The sequence below is a fragment of the Numida meleagris genome, chromosome 1 (genome assembly GCF_002078875.1).
Source record: "Numida meleagris isolate 19003 breed g44 Domestic line chromosome 1, NumMel1.0, whole genome shotgun sequence".
In the NCBI taxonomy this organism is placed as follows: domain Eukaryota; kingdom Metazoa; phylum Chordata; class Aves; order Galliformes; family Numididae; genus Numida; species Numida meleagris.
The window spans coordinates 120,312,773-120,333,671 of NC_034409.1; the positions used below are offsets into that span (position 1 = coordinate 120,312,773).

The 20,899-nt window shown below is 40.3% G+C and overlaps 1 protein-coding gene across 39 annotated transcripts in view; it reads right to left on the reverse strand.

Moving 5' to 3' along the window:
- The window catches only part of GLRA2 (glycine receptor alpha 2), a 198,459-nt gene that overhangs the window by 137,625 nt on the left and 39,935 nt on the right, over positions 1 to 20,899 (reverse strand). For 25 of the 39 annotated variants that reach the window (XM_021410169.1, XM_021410014.1, XM_021409990.1 and 22 more), the window contains one exon: positions 13,969 to 14,132. The exons of 13 other annotated variants lie outside the window; for them this stretch is intronic. The gene's annotated coding sequence lies outside the window, so the exon portion shown is untranslated. Of the gene's footprint in view, positions 1 to 9,465; positions 9,497 to 13,968; positions 14,133 to 20,899 lie in introns of those variants that run through there. One more of the 39 variants, XM_021410235.1, reaches the window with a different exon arrangement.

Below are 20,899 nucleotides of genomic sequence, written 5' to 3' on the forward strand. Positions count from 1 at the left end.
AACGTGAACTAACTGGAAAAAAAGCCAGAATCATTAAGTCAAGACAAATGGTAATCACTGCATAATTAATGAATCATCTTCCCTACCTTTAATTGACAATACACAGTTAAATTCATTGATGTATTCAGCTCAGCAATCTTAGTCTATATCAGTGTTAGTTAAAAAAAAAAAAGAGGAATATTTTAAATTTTCTATTTATTCAATTTTAAATCTAAATTCTCTTCCCTGATCTGCATCACTGATTTCTACATGTCTTCACACAGAACTCATACTGATATCAACAGTTAAGATTTTATTTACCTCCTACTGCAACCAAACAAGTGTGTTTTCTGACTTGATTTAGAACTCATGTTCATTGGGAAAGGCTGAAAAACTATGCAGATAATGGAAAGGAAGAGTTCATTTGCTTCCTTTATTACAATAATTGTTTTTGAATCAATTATTTAGAACTATAAAAGTGGTATTTCTCTGAATATAAATTCTAGTCTTTTCGATTTAGCAAACATCAGTTTGTCCTGCATTTTTTTTTAGAGCACATTCTTCTTTCATTTTATTTCCTCTCTTGTGATGAAACATTTTTCATGATATTACCACTCCTTTGCAAAAAATTCACGGAGCAGTCTAATCTCTTCCACATTATTTATTTGCTTTCATTTGTTAACACATACCCTCAAAGTAACTTCCCACTTTGTCACATGTTAAACTTTAGTTCAGTCCCACAAAAAAAAAAAAAAAAAAAAAAAAACCACCACACCTGCTTCCTTAACAGGAAAGAGAACCCAATTACTGCATGCCCACAAACTTCATCTAAGTTTCCTGCCCTATTAAAAGACTTAAAATATTACTGAAACACTGTCTGAATCCCTGTGTGATATCAACAAGTGGCAGACACCTGTGATAAGAGGTCCTTGCCCAGTGCAGAACTACAAGGTATGTTTCAGGATGAGCAAGGACCTGCAGCTCAAACTGAGGGAAATGACAGTAACATAAAGGAAGTGAAAGGAGGGTCATGTAGCCTGGGAAGAATATAGGGACATTGTCCACATCTGTAGAGATAAGATCAGAAAAGCCAAGGTGCAGATAGAGCTGAACTTGTCTAGGGATGTGAAAAATAACAAGAAGGGGTTCTACAGGTACATAGGCAGGAGGAGACAGGCCAAGGAGAGTGTTCCCCCTCTGATAAATGAGGACGGAGAATTGGCTTCCTCAGACATGGAAAAAGCTGAGGTGCTCAATAAGTGCTTTGCCTTGGTCTTCACTGGTGGTCAAGCTCCCCTCGTCTGCCATGACCCTGAACCTCAAGGTGAGGGTGAGAGGAGAGGATTCCATCCCACTGTAACAGTGGAACAAATACAAGACCTTCTCATGAAACCGAATGTATATAAGTCCACGGGGCCAGATGATATCCATCCTAGGGTTCTGAGAGAGACGGCTGATGTGGTTGCCAAGCCATTCTCCATCATATTTGAAAAATCATGGCTGTCTGGTGAAATCCCCAGAGACCAGAAAAAGGGAAATATTACCCCAATTTTTAAGAAAGAGAGAAAGGATGACCCAGAGAACTATAGGCGGGTGAGCCTCACCTCTGTGCTTGGGAAGATCATGGAGCAGATCTTCCTGGTTACCGTGTTAAGGCACATATGAGACAAAGAGGTGATCTGAGACAGCCAGCAAGGCTTCACCAAGGGCAGATCTTGCCTGACCAATCTGGTGGCCTTCTACGATAGAGTGACGTCATCAGTGGACAAGGGAAGGGCAATGAATGTCATCTACCTTGACTTCTTCAAAGCCTTTGACACGGTCCCCCACCACATCCTTCTCTCTAAGTGGGAGAGGTATGGATTTGAAGGATGGACTGTTTGGTGGGTTAAGAACTGGTTGGCTGGTCGCAGCCAAAGGGTTGCAATCAATGGTTCTATGTCAGAGTGGAGGCCAGTCACAAGAGGTGTCCCCCAGGGCTCAGTCTTGGGACTGGTGTTCTTCAACATCTTTATCAATCACATAGACATTGGAATTGAGGGCACCTTCAGCAAATTTGCAGATGACACCAAACTGAGCAGTGCAGTCAATACATTGGAGGGAAGGGAAGCCATCCAGAGGGACCTGGAGAAGTGGGCGCATGTGAACCTAACGAGGTTCAACAAGGCCAAATGCAAGGTGCTGTACTTGGGCCGGGGCAATCCCAGGTATTTATACAAACTGGGGGAAGAACTCCTTGAAAGTAGCCCTGTGGAGAAGGACTTGGGGGTCCTGGTGGACGAGAAGCTGGATGCGAGCCAGTAGTGTGTGCTGGCAGCCCAGAAGGCCAACTGTTCTGGGCTGCATTAAAAGAGGAGTGGCCAGCAGGGAGAGGGAGGTTGTTGTCTCCCTTTACTCAGCTCTTGTGAGGCCCCATCTGGGCCATCACTGCATCCAGACCTGGGGCCCCCAGCATGAGAAAGATGGAGAGCTCTTGGAACAGGTCCAGAGGAGGGCCACCAAGATGATCAGAGGACTGGAGCACCTCTCCTATGAAGAAAGGTTGAGGGAACTGGGCTTGTTTAGCTTGGAGAAGAGAAGGCTCCAGGGAGACCTCATTGTGGCCTTCCAATACTTGAAGGGAGCATACAGATGGGATGAGGAATAACTATTTACATGTGTGGATAATGATAGGACAAGGAGGAATGGTTTTAAACTGAGATAGGGAGATTTAGGTTAGATGTTAGGAGGAAGTTTTTCCACTCAAAGGGTGTTGACGCACTGGAACAGGTTGCCTAAGGAGGTTGTGGATGCCCCATCCCTGGAGGCATTCAAGGCCAGGCTGGACGTGGCTCTGGACAGCCTGGTCTAGTGGCTGGTGAGCCTGCCCATGGCAGTGGGGTTGAAACTTGATGATCTTTGAGGTCCTTCTCAACCCAGGCCACTCTATGACAATTCTGTGATTCTATGACTCTCCATGAAGACAAACTCAGACTTCATCTACAAGAAAAAAATAACCTAAAGTGAAGACAAAATTTAGGCTAGAAGGGAGAATTCCTATTTGGATCGGATTTTAGTATCATTTTTATGAAGAATGTCATGTAGGCATAGGTAAATATGAAAACAAGTTCTTAAAGAGTACAGAAATGAGAAAGCAAACTGTAGAGGTTTACATAGGCATTTAAATAAACTGAGACTGTGCAGTAAAGATCTGCAAGTGTTATTCCTGTGATGTCATTGCTAATTTTGAGCAAAAAAAGAATTGACTGAGAAGAAATGCTTCAGGGTTATTTGTCTCTAATAAGAATTTTATTTCAGGGCAGCTGCCTAGGAATACTGAGAAATCCAAACATGCTGTGTCCATAATGCTTGAGAGTCACTCAGGTCCCTCAGGTTACAGAGCTGACTCCAAACCCTTAAAGTTTACTTAACTTTTTTTTGAAAATAAGTTTATCTCCCAGCTGACCATTCCTTCCAAAGGAAAAACAACAACCACTTATCTGATAAAAGCAATGTTTCTCTTTTCAAACCAGTGCAGCAGCATTTCACCTTTTCTTGTAGGTCAAAAGAAATGTTTTGAACAGGGAAATTGGTGCTGTTTCTTCCCCTCTTTCATGCATTCCAGCTTAGTACCAAATGCACAAGGAGGCTGAAGCAATTGGAAGGACCAACACAATGGAAAAGGCATTACAAAAGAGGTGGAAGGACTAGCATGATAGCAAGGTTCTACAAGGGAAGAGAAGTAGATTGCTTACCCATATCAGCAGATTCTGAGTTCACAAGGAAAAGCTTCCACCACAAAAAGATCTCCAGAAAGAGATCCTTCCTCAGTGGTAGTCATCCCTTAAATGAGGCCTAATAGGGGTGGAGCCTGGCTCTACCCCCTTCCGGTTGCACAGGTGAATGCCTTCACCTGTGCTCCCAGGGCTGACTGGGTCTTTCCTCCAGGTGCTCAGTCAGTGATTCAGGCCGTGACTCAGCAGTTCCCATACATCCCAGAGGCCAAGGATATTACCAGGAATCCTTATTACAGGAGTGCAACTGAGCAGCTGGTAAGCAGCATGTCTATCATTTTCGTTAAACAACATGAGGAGCAGGAGGAGCTGGGGAGCATCTCACTCTTAAATGGCAAGATTCAGAATGTTCCCAGATATTACTCAATAGAACAAGATCATCAGGACTTGACAGAGAATGCGAGATTCCCATAATAATTATTTTTGATCTTCACTATTGATCCACATTCTGAGAATCTGTTGTCTAGAGCTGCTTTGCAAAGTTAAATATAATCTCACATCACATATGTTGGAAACAAAATTAGGTATAAATAGAATAATGCCTTTTGTATCATTCTAGACAATCAAGAGCATCAGGAATCAAGGCATTTGTATCATACATTTGCATCACACAAAGCTTTCATATGTCACCTAAAAACTATGTAATATCATAACCATGATCACCAGAAGCAGCTGATCACCACAGTTTGACATTCTCAATATCTGTTTTGACTCCACAGGAAAAAACAAGGCATTCAGTTATCAGGTAGTCAGAAGACACAGTAGCCTGGCACCAAAGGATTATGCAGAGTTTTGGAGTCCACTAATATCTCCAGGTGTGAGCCTCACTTGTTTCTCTCAGGAATTATTCTTAAAAATCAGTTTCTAGAACTGAAGAGAAAACAAAGTAAATTTTTCCAATTTAGAGATGCCTGGTTTTATTTCAGTTTTCAGACATCTTCTGGATTTTCATTCTCCCACATGTCATTTTAAACTTAGCTACAGCTGTAATATCCTGTGGATATTCACCTGGTGAAACAGATGAAATACCTCTCCTCTATTACTATATTAATAGATTACATGTTGTGTTGATTAACTGAGAGTCCATCTACAGAAATTTCCATTTGAATTCCACTTTCACCTATGTGAGGGATACACTCAAGTCACTGGAGACATCTGAAGAAAGAGAATTAGAAAAGTTCAGAGGAAGGAATCTTTAAAGTTCTCCAAGTCCAACTGCCTGACCACATCAGGGCTAACCAGAATTTACCAGAGCTTGGTACTGAGGGCATTGACCAAATGCTCCTTGAACACTGACAGGCACGGGGCATCAACCACCTCTCTAGAAAGCCTGTTCTGGTGTCTGACCACCCTCACGCTAAAGAAACATCTTCTAATGCCCAGTCTGACCCTCCCCTGCCAGCTCTGTGCCATTCCCACCCTGCTATTGGTTCCTAGGAGCAGAACTCAGCACCTCCCTCTGCTTCCCCTCCTCATGGCTCTGCAGAGAGCAATGAGGTACCTCTCAGCCTCCGCTTCTCCAGACTGGGCAGCACAGCGTCCTCAGCCTTTCCTCACAGGACATGACTTCGGCACTGTTGCCAGCTTTTTTGTCCTCTGGATGCTTCCAACGACCTTGATATCTTGTTATATTTTAGAGCCCAGAACTGCACACAGTACTCAAGGTGAGGCTGCACCAGCACTAAATATAGCAGGAACATCATCTCCTTTGACTAGTTGGCTGTGCTATGTTTAATGAATGCCAAAATGTGGTTTGCCCCTTGACTGCCAGGACACACTGCTGGCTGCTGATGAGCCTACTGTCACCAGCAACCCCAGGGCAATTTCTGTCCAGCCACTTGTCTCCCAGTCTATGCCTGTGTCCAGTTTTTGCTCTATACCCAGCACAGCACCCAGCAATTACCTTTGTTAAACATTATGCTGTTGATTGCCCAATGTTCCAATGTATCTAGACACTTCTTCAAGGCTTCTTTTCCCTCCAGCACCTTCCAGCTTACTGTTATCAGCAAACTTTTGAAAGATGCATTCCGCTGCTGCATCCAGGTCACTGACAAAAATGCTGAACAGAACTGGCCCAAGGACTGAGACCTGGGGAATACTGCTAGTGACTGGTCATCAGCCAAGTGAAGCCCCATTCACTGCCACACTTTGAGCTCTGCTATTTATCCTGTTCTTGTCCCAGCACACCATGGGAGCTGAACACTTGGAGCTGAACAATTTGTCCAGAAGGATATTGTGAGAAACAACATCAAAGGTCTTATTAAAATCCAGAAAAGATTACATCCAACACCTTCATCCTCTAAGCAGATGACCTTGTGATAGAAGGATATCAAGTTACTAAGAAAGGACTTTCCTTTCACGAACCACATTGACTATTCCTGATAGTAGCTTTTTTTCTTTAAATGCCTGTCAGTAGCATCCAGAATAATCTCCAAAACTTTTCTAGGGACTGAAGTTAGTCTAGTATGTCTTCCTGGGTCTTCTCTCCTCTCCTTCTAGATGAGCAGCTATGATTCCCTGAGTCAACTACCTGACTTAGTCACCCTGACTAACAATGAAATGCAGGTCTAAGTTTCCATGGAAATGATATGAATGAGATGAAAAATGATACATAACATCGAGTAGATTCCAGATTTGTTGGATTTTCTATAGAGTTATAAAGATAAAACGTTCTTTCAAAGCTTAATCAAGTTTTTATTCATAGTTTTTTTACAGAAGCTGACATTTACTGCAAATATTTTGGAGGTATTTGCCAGTTCTACTTTGTTCAGTTTCACATCATTTAATAAAACATCTCTTAGAATTGGAGAGGGGGGATTTAATACTGCCTTCGGAGCAGGAGGTGGCAAGGTTCCATGTGAACATTGTAGCTAATTAAAGAGAATTTAGATGGCTGATTATTAAAGAGAACATTATTTTTCCTGCCTGATAGAACCTCATTTTCATTTTTAAGGATTAGCACTCATTAATCTGAAACAAAACAGGAAGAAAGCTACAAAATTTCATGTATAGTCTATCTAGTTTCAGCCAGAAATCTCAGTGATACTTGCAGTACTTTCAAAAAGGGGAGGGCTGTATAATCACTAATATTACAAGTTGTCAAGAACTGTTTCACCCATCAAATGAATTTTTTTGGCTCCTCACAATATCTCTACAACAGTGAAGTGAACCTCAATTCTTTCAGGGAATCATAGGCCATATAGTCCACATACCTACTCGTCATTAGAATATAAAAGGTAGTGAGGAAAAAATGAACAATAAGCACCTGGCTTCGTATAAGAAAGATACACTAAGCAGTTTTGTAGCTTCATACTTTATTTGATGAAAGATATTCTTGGCATTTCCACATTCAGCACAGGTGAATATAATGTCCATTAAATGGATAATATAGATATATATGTGTGTGTGTGTTTAAAAAGTAGTATGACAGAGTTTGTATGTTAATGCTTTCTGTTTCTCAAAGAATAATGTTCATTTTTTGAAATCAGAATACCAGATATACCAGTATTTCATTTCTAGGTGGGTTTTGTGCTCTTTTCTTCTGCTTTTCCATGCCCACTACTAGATCAATCTGCACATGTATTCGGCTAATGACATTGCCAAATCCACATTCTCAAAATACTAATTTAAAGACTGAATACCATTATCTGTCAATAAACAGCATCAAGGAATGAAATCACAAGAGAGAAAACGACTGTCCTGATGAGGTGTTTCAGACCGTTCCCTGCCTGCAGACCACTTTGCTGTGATGTTCTCTCTAAAGCCTTCTTTGTGCAAGGTGGGAAGCTTCACCTCCTGGCTCCTGGGCTCTGCTGCCCCCGCTTTCCTCTCTTGCCAATCCAACTGCATCTCACAGTATTCTCCCCTGTTGCAGTTTCTGGCTCACTCTGCCCATAAGCATAGCTCAGAATCAGGTATCTTCTGATATCAGGATGCTGGCTCTTCTTTTACCTGAACCCTGAAATACTCTGTAATAGCTGAATAGCATAAACCAAACTGAAATTATAACACCCAATTTATTTGGTCATAAGTCCTGGAAGTTATCTTATCCAAATTGTTGGTATAGATATTGGAAAATGCAAACACTGTGGTACATTTGTTCAGAGGAAAATTTTAGTTTGCCTTTTATACCGATAAGAGACAGCAAGATCTTTGTGATATAAGTCTCTTCCTATGAATGACTACACAATTGTTATCCACAGCCCAGTGATGTCTGTGAAACAGACCAAAAGAAAGTGTTTTCATTTAAAAGTTTGAGACTAAGAACGCCCAGCAGTCCATGAAAGTGAGAGCTGGCAGTAATATAATCAAGGACTCAGAGGACCATCATAAGATGGAATCTGTACTTCTGCCTCGTGTTTCAGTAGGATGTGCACAACATTTGCACTCAGGCCTGTTGATGACTTTCCCATTCTCCTTCACACAGCTTCCTTCATCTGTACACCTTAACAACAGCATGTGCTTAAACATAATATTGTGTGGCATGTCTCAGTTAGCTTTCTAATCACTTTCTGTCCTTCACTTCTTTAGCTGAACAATAGCTTTACTCCTTTCAGACCAGAATTCATTAGATGTGCCCAGCTCTGACATAGATTTCTTGCAGGCTGGCCTCACAATTCCCCCTGGTCTCAGTTTTACGCATGGGGGAAAGCATCCAATGACTACTAATGGATTCGAAAGCCAATATTTTACTGTTTTAAGACAGTTTGAGGTAGAAAGGGCTAAAGAAGTTTTCTACGAGGCATCATTACTTTAACTAATCTGAAGTGATCCATCCTGTGTATAGTATTCTTGAGGCATTCCTACAAGCATTCATTTAAGTGATAGTGTTTTCTTAGGAGGGAAGGGAAATTTTCAAGACTTCCTCATTATTTCTAGATGTCCCTTAGAATATTATTATTAATAATTTTATTTGTTTCTGCAAAACATGAAAATTACAACACAAAAAGTGCTGTAGATAGGAAGGAAATACAACCAGTTATGGGAACTCAGCATTTTCCTTTGAATTCCTTGCACTGAGTAAAAAAATTTAAAATAGCTTGCTTCTCTTTCTGAAAACGTGACAAAACAACACTCAGCATTTCCAATAATTAACTGAAAATATGTGCTAAGATATTATTATTTGGCTACAAATATATTGCTTCCCCTTCAGACAAAGTCATATATTTTACTAGGACATGGAGGCATAAATGACAGTCTATGTTCACATTTTTCTCTGAAACTCAGCCCTTCTGAGTACCACAGAATTTCAGCCATTTCCTATAATTTCTGATTGCTGCTGCTGAGAGATATATCTCACCAAAAGACATAATAATAGCATTGTGCTAATAAAAAAAAATGCTTAAGAACTTTAAAAATGAGGATAGCACTTTAAAAGGCTTACAAGTGAAAGCTGAGTCACTCATACTACAAAGTTTTTAAAATGGTAAAATTGTATCATTGTCAATGGTTTACAGGCATTTGGCCTGGTTTCGTGATGAATGGGACGGGGGACCCACGGGCCCACACCCTGGGAAAAGGGAAAAGGGGAAAAGGGTAAGGAGATGGCCCTGAGAGCAAAGAACAGTGGCAACAATCTGAGGAGAAACAAACTAATTTACTAAATAAGATATCGGAATGCAAAACAACACACTATAATACAATATAATTACAAATTAGTCTGATAAATCCAATACAGAGAGAGAGAATGTCCCAAAATCAAGGTAGGCCTTACTCTACTACCGACGATAAGACGGCTGGAGAGCGAGGTGCTGCCAGGACGAGATGCAGGCGGAAAAAGGGATGAGGTCTCGTGATCTGCAAGTTTTTATCTTTCCCCTCTGGCCGGAAATGGTAACAGAGGAGCAAAGTACCTTGGGGAATGTAGTAGTCCTTCTCTTCTGAGAACCAGGTACATTCACTACATGATGTTATGATCTGGAATACCAATAACTGAAAATCACAAAACCATGACAATCGTGAACTACAAAGAGGAACCTCACTGCTACTTTCAACTTTTTAGTTGAAATGATCATTCCATTCTATTCAGCACTGGCAAGCACTCAGCTGGAGCACTGTTTTTCTGAGGTCTGCTAACTAATTAGAGAAGGTCTGAAGAAAACAACCTGGGCAATCCTGTATCTGTCCAGACTGTGGGATGAATGGATAGAGAGCAGCTACATGGAGAAGGACTTAGGGATACTGGTGGATGAAAATTGGACATGAGCCAGCTGCACGCACTTGCAGCTGAGAAATGTAATCATATCCTGGGCTGCATAAGAAGAAGCATGGCCAGCAGGCTGACAGTGATTATTCTTCCCCTCTCTTCTGCCCTTCTGAAACTTCACTGGAGTATAACGGACCCTCCTCTGGGTCCCTTAGCATAAGAAAGATGTGGTGCTATTAGAGCAAATATAGAGGGCAACCACAAAGATGATCAGAGGGCTGGAGCACCTCTTCTATGAAGACAGACTGAGAAAGCTGAGGTTGTTCAGGATGAGTAAAAAAAAGGTTACAGGGAAACCTGATAGTGCCCTTCTAATATTTAAAGGGGGCTCACAGGAAAGATGAGGAGAGACTCTTTATTAGGGAGTGTAGTGACAGGACAAGAGGTAATGGATTTAAACTGAAATGAAGTAGATTTAGATTAGATATAAGGAAGAATTTCTTCTCTGTGAGGATGGTGAGGTACTGGAAAGCCTTGCCCAGAGAAGCTGTGGATGTCTCATCCCTGGAGGTGTTCAAGGTCACATTAGATGTGGTTTTGGGAAACCTGATCTAGTGGACTGTGTACCTGCCCATGGCAGGAGGAGTTGAACTAGATGATCTTTAAAGGTCCAACTGAAACCATTCTATGTTTCTGTGATTCTATGAAGAATGATCAAATGTCTAGACATCCTGTAGACTGAAGAAATGTAGGTTCCTTAGTCTAGGAAAAAAAGAGATCAAGAAGATGTACATTTGTTTTCATCTATAGAAAAGGTAGCTCCAAAAACAAATTACCTCTTCATTATAAGCTTTGGAGTCAGAACAAAATGTAATGAGCTTAAATTACATCAAAGAAGATTTGGATTTGACTTCAAGAAAAAGTTGCTAATAGTAAGTGTATTTGGATGCAGGAACAGATTTCCTCACATTGCTCAAGTCCCTTGGGACACTAATTATTTACTTTTTCTGGAAGACAGAAGTATTCATCATGATTTGTACCAAAAGAACAAATATCTTTCACAGACCTTACATGTGCATAAATGCATTTTCAGATTCACATCTAGAGGAATAGCAATGAACACGGATGCCCATGCAGATAGAAAATTATCAAAGTGCTGTCATGAGATTAATAGCAATAAAATGATCTGTAGAAATAGTGTTTGAAATCAGTGTAGTTGTGGATAATTGATTTTCTGAGTAAATCTTACAATGTCTGTATCTTTAAACCAAAGCCCACAACACCAACAAGTAGCTTCAGTGACCAGTGATTTGATTTTCCCAAAAGTGTTACAGCTTTTTAGTAACAAGTTTGTAGATGCATTTTGTCTCTCCCCTGTCTCCTGCAACCCCATTCCCAATAAATACTTAGAAGCAATTTCTTTTATGGAACAGCTAACATTCTGGGGAATTCCTAGTTTCCAGACAGTTTGCTTGATTATCAGGAATGGCTGAAGGAGAGACATCCATGCTGCTGAGTATCAAGCACTGCTCAGACCTGCAAGCGCCAGACAGAAAGTGCTCCAGGAACACTCTCCTAGTTTACCCTGTCCAAAGCGTTAAATGTGATTACAGCCAATAGAGATAATACAGGTTTTGTCTTAGCTGTGTAACTTCCCTCCACACAAGCAAAAAATGTGACTGATAATTTCACTGAACTTAGTGGTCAACTAGATTATAGTTTGTAACTTGAGAATCTCAACAATAGTACACACAGCTGCCATGGAGCACCCAAAAAGCTTTCCTTAGTGTCTTCCGGTTCCTTTTAATGATCTATGTAGTATAAATACTAAGAACACTGTGGAAAGTAAATGTTCAACTATGGGGATTTTCAACCTTGTAATGAGAACATGAAGTGTATGAGAATTATTTCAAGTTGGATAATATCTTTGTGCGTTAAAGATTACTTGGACTAGGAATTAAAGCTTTTCATTTTACTTCTCAAGAAGTGTAATGGCTTAGATTTGGGTGTAAGCAAGATAAATATCATTTAAGAATGACAAAAGTGAAAACTTTCTCCTTAGTCGTTGAGAAAGAGATTGAGCTTTCCACCCTTCAAGTCTTTGATGATAGTCTTAATGCACTCAGATTTGTTTTAACTGACATTGCTTCCTTTACTTTATAGAAATAATTACCAGTGAAGTTATTCTGGAATTTTCTGCTTCCAAATTTTATGTGTGTTGGAGTAGCTCTTCAAAGTAGTCCCATCATTAACATTGTATCTTTTGTAGAATTATAATCTACTCCCAAACAGATTCAATATGAATGTACTTATTTTTAATTTGCAGAATTCTGAATTTATGAAGAAGAGTTTTGATATTTTTAAGATACTGGAGGTGTGCCAACACTAGTGCTACTAAGATTTTGGGATTTTTTTGCTAATTACTGTGTTGAACATGGTTAATTTCATACCAGTCATGAGATTTTACAATTGGTTGTAATATACTGTGAGCTCGAACTTCCACATTATCTCAAAATCAGTAGTGATAATTGCATTGTATCATCCTACAATAATGACCCAATTAACCTATCATACCCTGCTCTAATAAATCCCAATTTGATGCAGTATCTAAGTCTAGTTGGAAAAAAAAAATAGATTAGGTTCACTGTAAGCAATAAAGAAATAGATATTTCCCTTTTTCCATGCCAGAAAGAGCATGAAGTTATAAAGGAAATTATATGCTTTTTTCCCACATCGTGGGTTGTCCAAGGAAGAGTAAATCTGGGGTATACTGGAAAAATAAAAAAGGTTTGTTTGGGATGAAGATGAAATAATTAAACTGAGAAGACTTGCCAGCAACCTTCCTCCTATTAGTCTAAGGTTCATACCAAAGACAAAAATGTTGATTTTCTACAGTTTCTACAAATATGATCATGACTTTCAGTCCCAGTTCCTCCTCATGAAACCTGATTTCTGTAGACTCATTTCTTTTCATTTCCCTCTTTTCTAGCAGTGTATTTCCCTGTTGTTTTTTTGTTTTTGTTGTTTTCTTTGAAGTACATACATTTTAACAGAACTTACACTAATATGAAATTCTCACAATCTGCCAGTCCTTAGTGAACCATGAGCAATGTGGCTCCCTCCAGGGTGTCCTTTGATAGTGTACTTGATAGTCCACTTTCCAGTGCTAAATGAGAGTTTGTGGAATGCCTCACTTACATAAAATTATCTTTTCACTTACGAACCTGATCCTACAGCCATGTTAGGGCTTACATAGGTAAAGAGACAAGGAATTACTTTGTAATGTCCTTTTCAATGAATAAATATAACATCAGAGAACAATTCAGTTTGGGAGGAAAAACATTTCAATTCATACAGCCATTTTATAGAGAGGAAGTCAAGAGAGAAAGACTGACACAAGAACAGTGGAGATAAGAAGTGGTGACCTCAGTATCCTTCCCATGATTTTCTCTACTTAGCTCAATTCAAGGTTAAACTTAAAGCTATCCTGCCTGACATCCTTGGGAAAGAAAATGGAGGAGAAGCTCTTGCTCAACCAGCATGACCCTCTGCCTTGAGACAACCACAATGGGGGGCATCTGCTATTACAACTATTATAGCTGTTTTATTCATAACCCACCCTTCTCTCCATGCATGGTATGGGTTCAAGGAAAGGCTTCTAAAGCATTTCCTCTTTTTCTCCCAGGAATCTGCAGGAAGGGAGGGTGGGAGTCTGTGAATGAATTTTATGGAAATTGGCTTTTTAATTGGTTCTTGATATAAATGTGTATCTTCTGGTGTTATTTGAGGGTGAATTTTCTGTTTCAAAACTTAGAGGAACATAGGAAGACCACAGAAATAATTGCCATAAAATGAATGAGAAATCATTAGGGAAAGATGAGGGCTTTTACAGAGGCAGAATATTGGAAAATAAAAGCAGCATACACTGGAAGCATTTTAGGGAAGAGTTACCCAGATAAAAAAGAAATTAACAGGGAAATAATTAAGAATTAAGGATACCTGAAAAAGTAAAAATGACTGCTGTACTGAAAAAAAGAGAGTTAAAGAAATATTATAATGTTTAGGACTCACCAATGCATACTGGCTTGAAATGTGGAAAAACATTTTCTACAAAATAGAGATGATAAATGTGTTTTCTTTCCTTCTCACCAACCAATATCTAGAGTCACGTTTGCAGAGTATAATTGGCAGATTTCCATTTATGCCAGTTTCTTGTTTCCTTCACATTTCTGTTCCTGGTATCAGCAAAAAGAAGTGTTAATTAACCTTTGCAGAAAAGCAGTGTAAGACCATGTTCAGAATTCAAAACATCTTCTGACAGGAGACTGCAATCTGCAGTAAATTGTAAGTAGTGCTGGCCTGTCAATTAAACAGGGCAAGATAGGGAAAAAAGGACAGTAGATCTTCATATTATATTCTTGAACTGAAAAGATCAACAAATTGGTCAGTCAGAAATAATTGTCTGCATCACTGCCTGCAATTACTTTTAATGGGACTGTGGTAGTAGCGGCACACTGTGCTTAGACACTACTTGTGAGCCAGGGAGATGAAACTGTTCAGGTTTTTGGAAAATATGACTGAAGGACAGATGTTTCCCTGCAAAACTGGAGCTGTTTCAGAAGGAAATGCACAGCGTAATGATGCGCTGTAAAGTGTCTGAAAACAAATACAGCTAACTTCTGAAACAGGACAAAATGATTCAGAGTATTACACCAGGCTTGGATAACAGCAATAACGCTGTGCATGGGTTGGCCAAATAAAACTAACTTAATTGAAGATGTTTCAGTACAGTTTCTTTTTAAAAGTATTTCTGTAATTGTAATCTTTCTAATGCTCTTGAGCCAGATAAACCTTCCTAAATGAAGGAAAGGAGGCACCATGCAAGAGAAACACTGTAGTTACATGGAAAGGGCAGCTCAACACTTGTTTCTCACCAGCTTCTGAAGGTGAGAAAGAGCACCAAAAACAGGCTCCACAAGTAGCTGCCAGAGCAGACCAGGAACCAAGAAAAAGAACAGAGGCCACAGCAAAGAACATATATAGAGGGAGAAAAAAGAAGGACCTTGATGCGCAAAGCATAACTAGTCTTGTTTTTCCAGGTTTTCAATTCCTGTGGAAATCTTTTGATAGGGTAGATACAAAGGTTAGTCTTTGATAAGGTGGATGAAAGCTGACAAGATCCTGTATGTTTCTTACTTGTTGTTTACTTAGTAAAAAATATTATGTGTTTTTACTCTTTTATTTAAGGAGATCAGATTTTCCATTATTCCCTTTCAGTTTAATTTTTTTTCTTTATATCTCATTAGATTTCTATGTGTTTTTCATAAGTAGCCAATCTTTGTTTGCCAGTCACCTGCTCCAATAAACTCTATACCAAGCAGAAAGTGGAAAAAATATTTCTAGAAATACGGTTCTGAAATTCAAATGATATCTTCAATATATGAGAGCAAGAATGACTGGGGCATGCAAATTTTGTATGTTTGGCGTATACAAGCATTTAATTATAAGTTTGTTAATTTATCAAATTAAATACACAGTAATTAAATTGAACAACAAGTTAGAAAAGATGATTAACACCACAGGCACCACCTTAGTTTTCTAATTATGAAAGTTTCACACATACGGACAAAAATGTATTAAAAAAACACGTGGAAAAGGGTGCTATTTACGGATGGCATACTTGTCAGTGAATTTTAAAAAATGCCATAATGAATTTCAGTTTCATTGAATTTATATTTTTTATCTGAGGTATTTTCTAATTTTTAGAGGTCTTCTTAGATGAAGAATATACTGCTTGTTGTCCAAATTATGTCATGACTGCTAATTAATAATGAAAACTTTTATTTGTGTCACTAATGGAAAGAATGTTGTTCTGCAGCTGAAAATTATTAATTTGATTTCCATACATGCAAGTTACTTCAAGCAATTAAAATAATGCCAGTTTACTGACCACTGGTCTCTTGTCTCAAGGGTTTTCTCTACTTACCCTCAGAATCAATTTGCCTTGCAATACAAGGAACATATTTTGTTCTTATGGGAAGGATGCCCAGTACAAGTACAAGCTATATAACTCACTGAATTTAAGATTGCACTAAATTTAAGATTTCTACTGAGAAAAAAATCGAAGACCCCTTGTACAGTTTGACTACTGACAAAAACAAACTCTCCCTTTCACTACCAATACTTTACATCTAAGTTCATATTAGAGGTACAAAGGGAAATGTTGTGCCATACATTAGCTACAAATAAATGCCTCCTGGCATTCATATGACCACCCCAATATCTTGCCTTTCAGTAACAATTTGCTTACATGTTTTGCAGAAGCAAGGAAGCATGAAATGACTTGTCCCTCGCATTATAGCAATGTCAAGAGAGTTCCCAGCTTGTGCTAGATCTATCATTTGTATTTCTAATTTAAGCAGCTGAATTCCAACAGCATCAACTCTTCCTCTGAAATAATTTACATTTGTCTGCAAACACTTGTGGGTTTTTTTCACTCTTAATATAAAACTGGACATTCAGCTTAATATGATTTCCAGGTTTCAAGTACTGCTCTGTTTCAGTCACTAGGATGTTATTTGAAAAATACCATGCAGCAGCTGCTGTACAGTGATTTGGAAAATAATAATAATAATAATAATAATAATAATAAATTGCTGCAGTCTTGCATCCCAAGACAACAAGTTATCCTGGACTAATCCTTTTAATTACTGATGGCAGGCAGGGTGACCTGCCAGCACCACCTCCTGGTAAGCAGGTACTGAGCTCGGTGAGCACCTGTCCTCCTGCAATGCACCGAGTGAAGGAGGCATTCATCCGTGTCTGAGGAAAGATTAATTGCTACTTTATAAGCCTCATAAACCGGTACACTGCCATCTGTTTTCACTACAGCACACATACAACAGGAAAGAGTATTCCTTCATTTTTAACTTCCCTGCACTATGGTTTCACAGAGACGCTTGGAAATTTTTGGTAGGGCTTATGTATGGAGATGTGGAAATTCTCTGCCTTTTAACTTGACTTTTGGACTCACTGCTGATAACAGAGCTGATGTGAGTGTGAAAGTTTCCTCCAAGAGCAATTCCCTGCTGACTAAGCACCCTACCCAAAGCCCTCTGGATCCCCTTTGTCTATGATCTGCAACCTCTTTCCCTGCAATCAGAATCATAGACTATCCTGAGTAGGAAGAGGCCCACAAGGATCATCAAGTCCAAACCCTACCTCCACGCAGCACCACCCAAAATTAAACCTTACGTCTGATAGTGTCCTCAAAACAGTCCTCAAACTCAGTCACTTTGGGCCATGCCCACTGCCCTGGGCATCCTATTCCATGCCCACTACCTTTTGGGGAAGAACTTTTCCCTAACTGCCAACCTGACCCTCCCTGATGCAGCTCCATGCCATTCCTTCTGTTTCTGTTGCTGTCAACAGAGAGTAGAGCTCAGCACTGCTCCTCTGCTCCCCTAGTGGGGAGCTGTAGGCTGCCATGAGGCTTCCCCTCAGCCTCCTCTTCTCTGGGCTGAACAAATCTATCATCTATCTGGAATTCAGTAAAGCCTTTGATGTGGTCCCCCATAACATCCTTCTCTCCAAACTGGAATGATATCAACTTGATAGGTGGACTGTTCTTTGGAAGAGGAACTGGTTGAGAGATATTACCCAGAGAGTCGTGGTCTATGGCTCAATGTCTGGATGGAGATCAGTGACAAGTTGTGGGAATACAAGAAAGACTATTCAGAGCAGAAGCTGTGGAACAAGATAAACAGCATGAGAAAGCAACGCTGAGAACCAAGGACACCTCCAGAAGAAGAAAAACAAAGTCAAGTAAGCTGCGTGATGGCTGCGTGTTAACAAACCTGACTGGAGAAAGAGTGTGTGGCGAGGAACAACTCGTGACTCTGATTGGATAAGCGCCTCCATGCACAGTTAAGCAGTGTTTGTGGAATGTTTTGTTGACATGTAAAGGCGGGTGGGAAAGTTAAAAGAGAAAACTTGTGAATGTATATAAGGCATGTTTGAACCTGCAGTGAACGATTTGGATTGTTCACTTCTGAGTCCATGCCTCAGACGCCTCAACAAGTCGTGTCCTCCAGGGATCAGTGCTGGGACTGGTGCTCTTAAACATCTTCATCTGTGACATTGACAGTGAGATCAATTGCCCTCTCAGCACATTTGTGAATGACACCAAGCTGTGTGTTGCTGTCAACATGCCCAAGGGGTGGGATGCCATTCAGAGAGACCTAGACGGGCTCAAACAGTGGGCCCAGGAGAACCTCATGAGGCTCAACAAAGCCAAGTGCAAGGTCTCGCTCCTGGGACATGGCAACCCCCACTAACAATACAAGCTGGAGGATGAAAGGATTGACAACAGCTCTGCCAAAAAGGACCTGGGGGTACTGGTGCATGGGAAGCTAAGCATGAGCCAGTGATGTGCCCTCACATTCCAGAAAGCCAACAGCATCCTGGGCTGCATCAAAAGAAGCATGGCCAGCAGAGTAAGGGAGTTGATCCTGCCCCTGTACTCCATGCTGGTGAGGCCTCACATGGAGTACTGCACCCAGATGTGGAGTCCTCAGTACAGGAGAGACATGGACCTGTTGGAGCACATCCAGAGCATGGCCACAAAAATGATCTAAAGGTTGGAACACCTCCCCTGCACTGTTAGGCTGTTAGAGCTGAGGTTGTTGAGCCTGGAGAAAAGAGGCTCTGAGGAGACCTGAGAGCAGCCTTTCAGTAAAGGAGGGCTATGAGAAGGAAGCGGACAGACTCTTTATCAGGGTCTGTTGTGATAGAACAAGGGAAAATGGTTCCAAACTAAAAGAGGGAAGATTTAGTTTGGACATAAGGAAGTCTTTTTTACAATAAGAGTGGTGAGGCACTGGAACAAGTTGCCCAGGGAGGTGGTGGATGCCCTGTCCCTGGAAACATTCAAGGCCAGGCTGGGCAGGGCTCTGAGCACCCTGATCTAGCTGTAGGTGTTCATTGTAGGGGCGCTGGACCTTTAAATGGTCCCTTCCAACTCATATGATTCTATGATTCTATGAAAACAAAGGACCTCAGCCGCTCCTCCTACATCTTGCTCTCTAGACCCTTCACCATCTTCATAGCCTTCCTTTGGACAATCTTTATTAGTTTTATGTTCTTTTTGTGCTGTTGTGCCCAAACCTGCACACAGTAAGCTTCAACAAGCAGGTCTGGGGACCTGGTCTAGTGTTCAGAGCTCACGAATAGAAGGGTTTTATTCTTTCCACAAATCTTCCTACAACATGAAGCATACCTTTGGACTGTCACCCCATCTATCTGTCTTTAATAAGATTTCCAGGTTGTCAGGATAGAGCCTCTTTCACAGGTATGTGAACACAGCTAATTGCAAGGAGATTCTGCTCTTGGTGAGAAAGTTTAGACAAAAATGAAAGTCATCGTAACTTGAATTTAGTATTGTGAATGACAAAGAGAGTCTGGTGGTACAGGAGGGTATCCAAAGGCCTCAGTCTCACACAGATGTGTATGAGCAGTGTCTCATAGGTGTGAAGCTCAGCTAAATCTCCCAGGACCATAATGGTTGCAGTTACAGCACTGTTCTGCACTGAAGGTGCACACACCAACACCTTTAGGCATTAAAATCCTATGCGTTGCTGCATCTTCTGTCCTACTTTACTGCTATTTGATGAACTAGGATTACCAATTTTTGAAACAAAGAACACAATTAACACATTCTTTTTAAAGAACTGAAAAGCAGCAGTCTCATCAAAGAATTGAGTAGGGCAAGTACTGAGATTTTCTTAAACTAAAAAAACACAGATGGTCTGGCAAACTGCTTGGCAGTTATGCCTTTTCTCTGGCTGACTGAGAAACTGATCAAATGGCTCATGCTTTAATTACATTCCTATTTTCAAACCCCAGTTCTAATGTTTTTCAAGGTTGTAACAGGCTGTGCTATTAATTTTTTTTTCCAGAAGTGAGTAGGGACTTGTTTGTTTTCCTGTACTCAGATATATCCTGATCTCTACTACTAAAAAACATCTCTAGTATTGAAATCAAAGCAGCAAGTATTCAGAGTGAATCATGTCCAAGGAGAAACACAGAATCACATAATATCCTGACTTGGAAGGGACCCACAAGGATCATCAAGTCCAACTCCTGGCTCCACACTGGACCATCCAAAAATCAGACTGTATCAGAGAGTGTTGTCCATACACTCCTTGAACTCTGGCACTCGGGGCTGTCCCCACTGCCCTGGGCAGCCTGTTCCATGCCCACCACCCCCTGGTGCAGAATCTTTCCCTAACCCCCAACTGACCCTCTCCTGCTGGACATCAGCAAAAAGGTTCTTCACCTTTTCCTGTACTTTATTTTCAAGTTGATATCATGCTGCAGACATGACATTTAGTTACAATTAAAATTAAAAAAATAAATCAGCAGATAGGTTAACAAGTTGTGTGCACCTCAAATAAGGAGAAGGCATGGGAAATCCACGCAGTTGCTCACTGCAAAATGTCATACAAACAATAGAAAAAGCATTGCTACTTAATACAAAATAAATATAATTCAAAATTAGGAGCAGTAACTTGAAAAAAAAAGACTTGTGAAAGGCTCAACAACTAATTTTCAAAACACTCCGTTACTAATACTACATTTATTTGATGGCTGCAGATGCAAGAAGCAGTGTTTAGAAACAGATTAATGAAGCCCAGCTCTTAGGAGTGTTTCAGGTGAGAGGAAAGAAGGATATATTAACACAAACTGCCCTATATCCTGACCTTTGTTGTCTCTCTTTGATTCTCTCCATGTTGTTCCCCTTCTCAGCCATTAATTTAGCAACAATTCTTCTCTACAGGGATTTTTACAAGTTTTCCTAATCTCCTAAGTTTGAATATAGGTGAAAATTGTCCTGCATCTAACTCCAGATATCTCTACTGTACCACAGTATCACCCAGCGGCAGCTTCATAGAATCATAGAATCATAGAATTAGCTAGGTTGGAAAAGACCTACAAGATCACC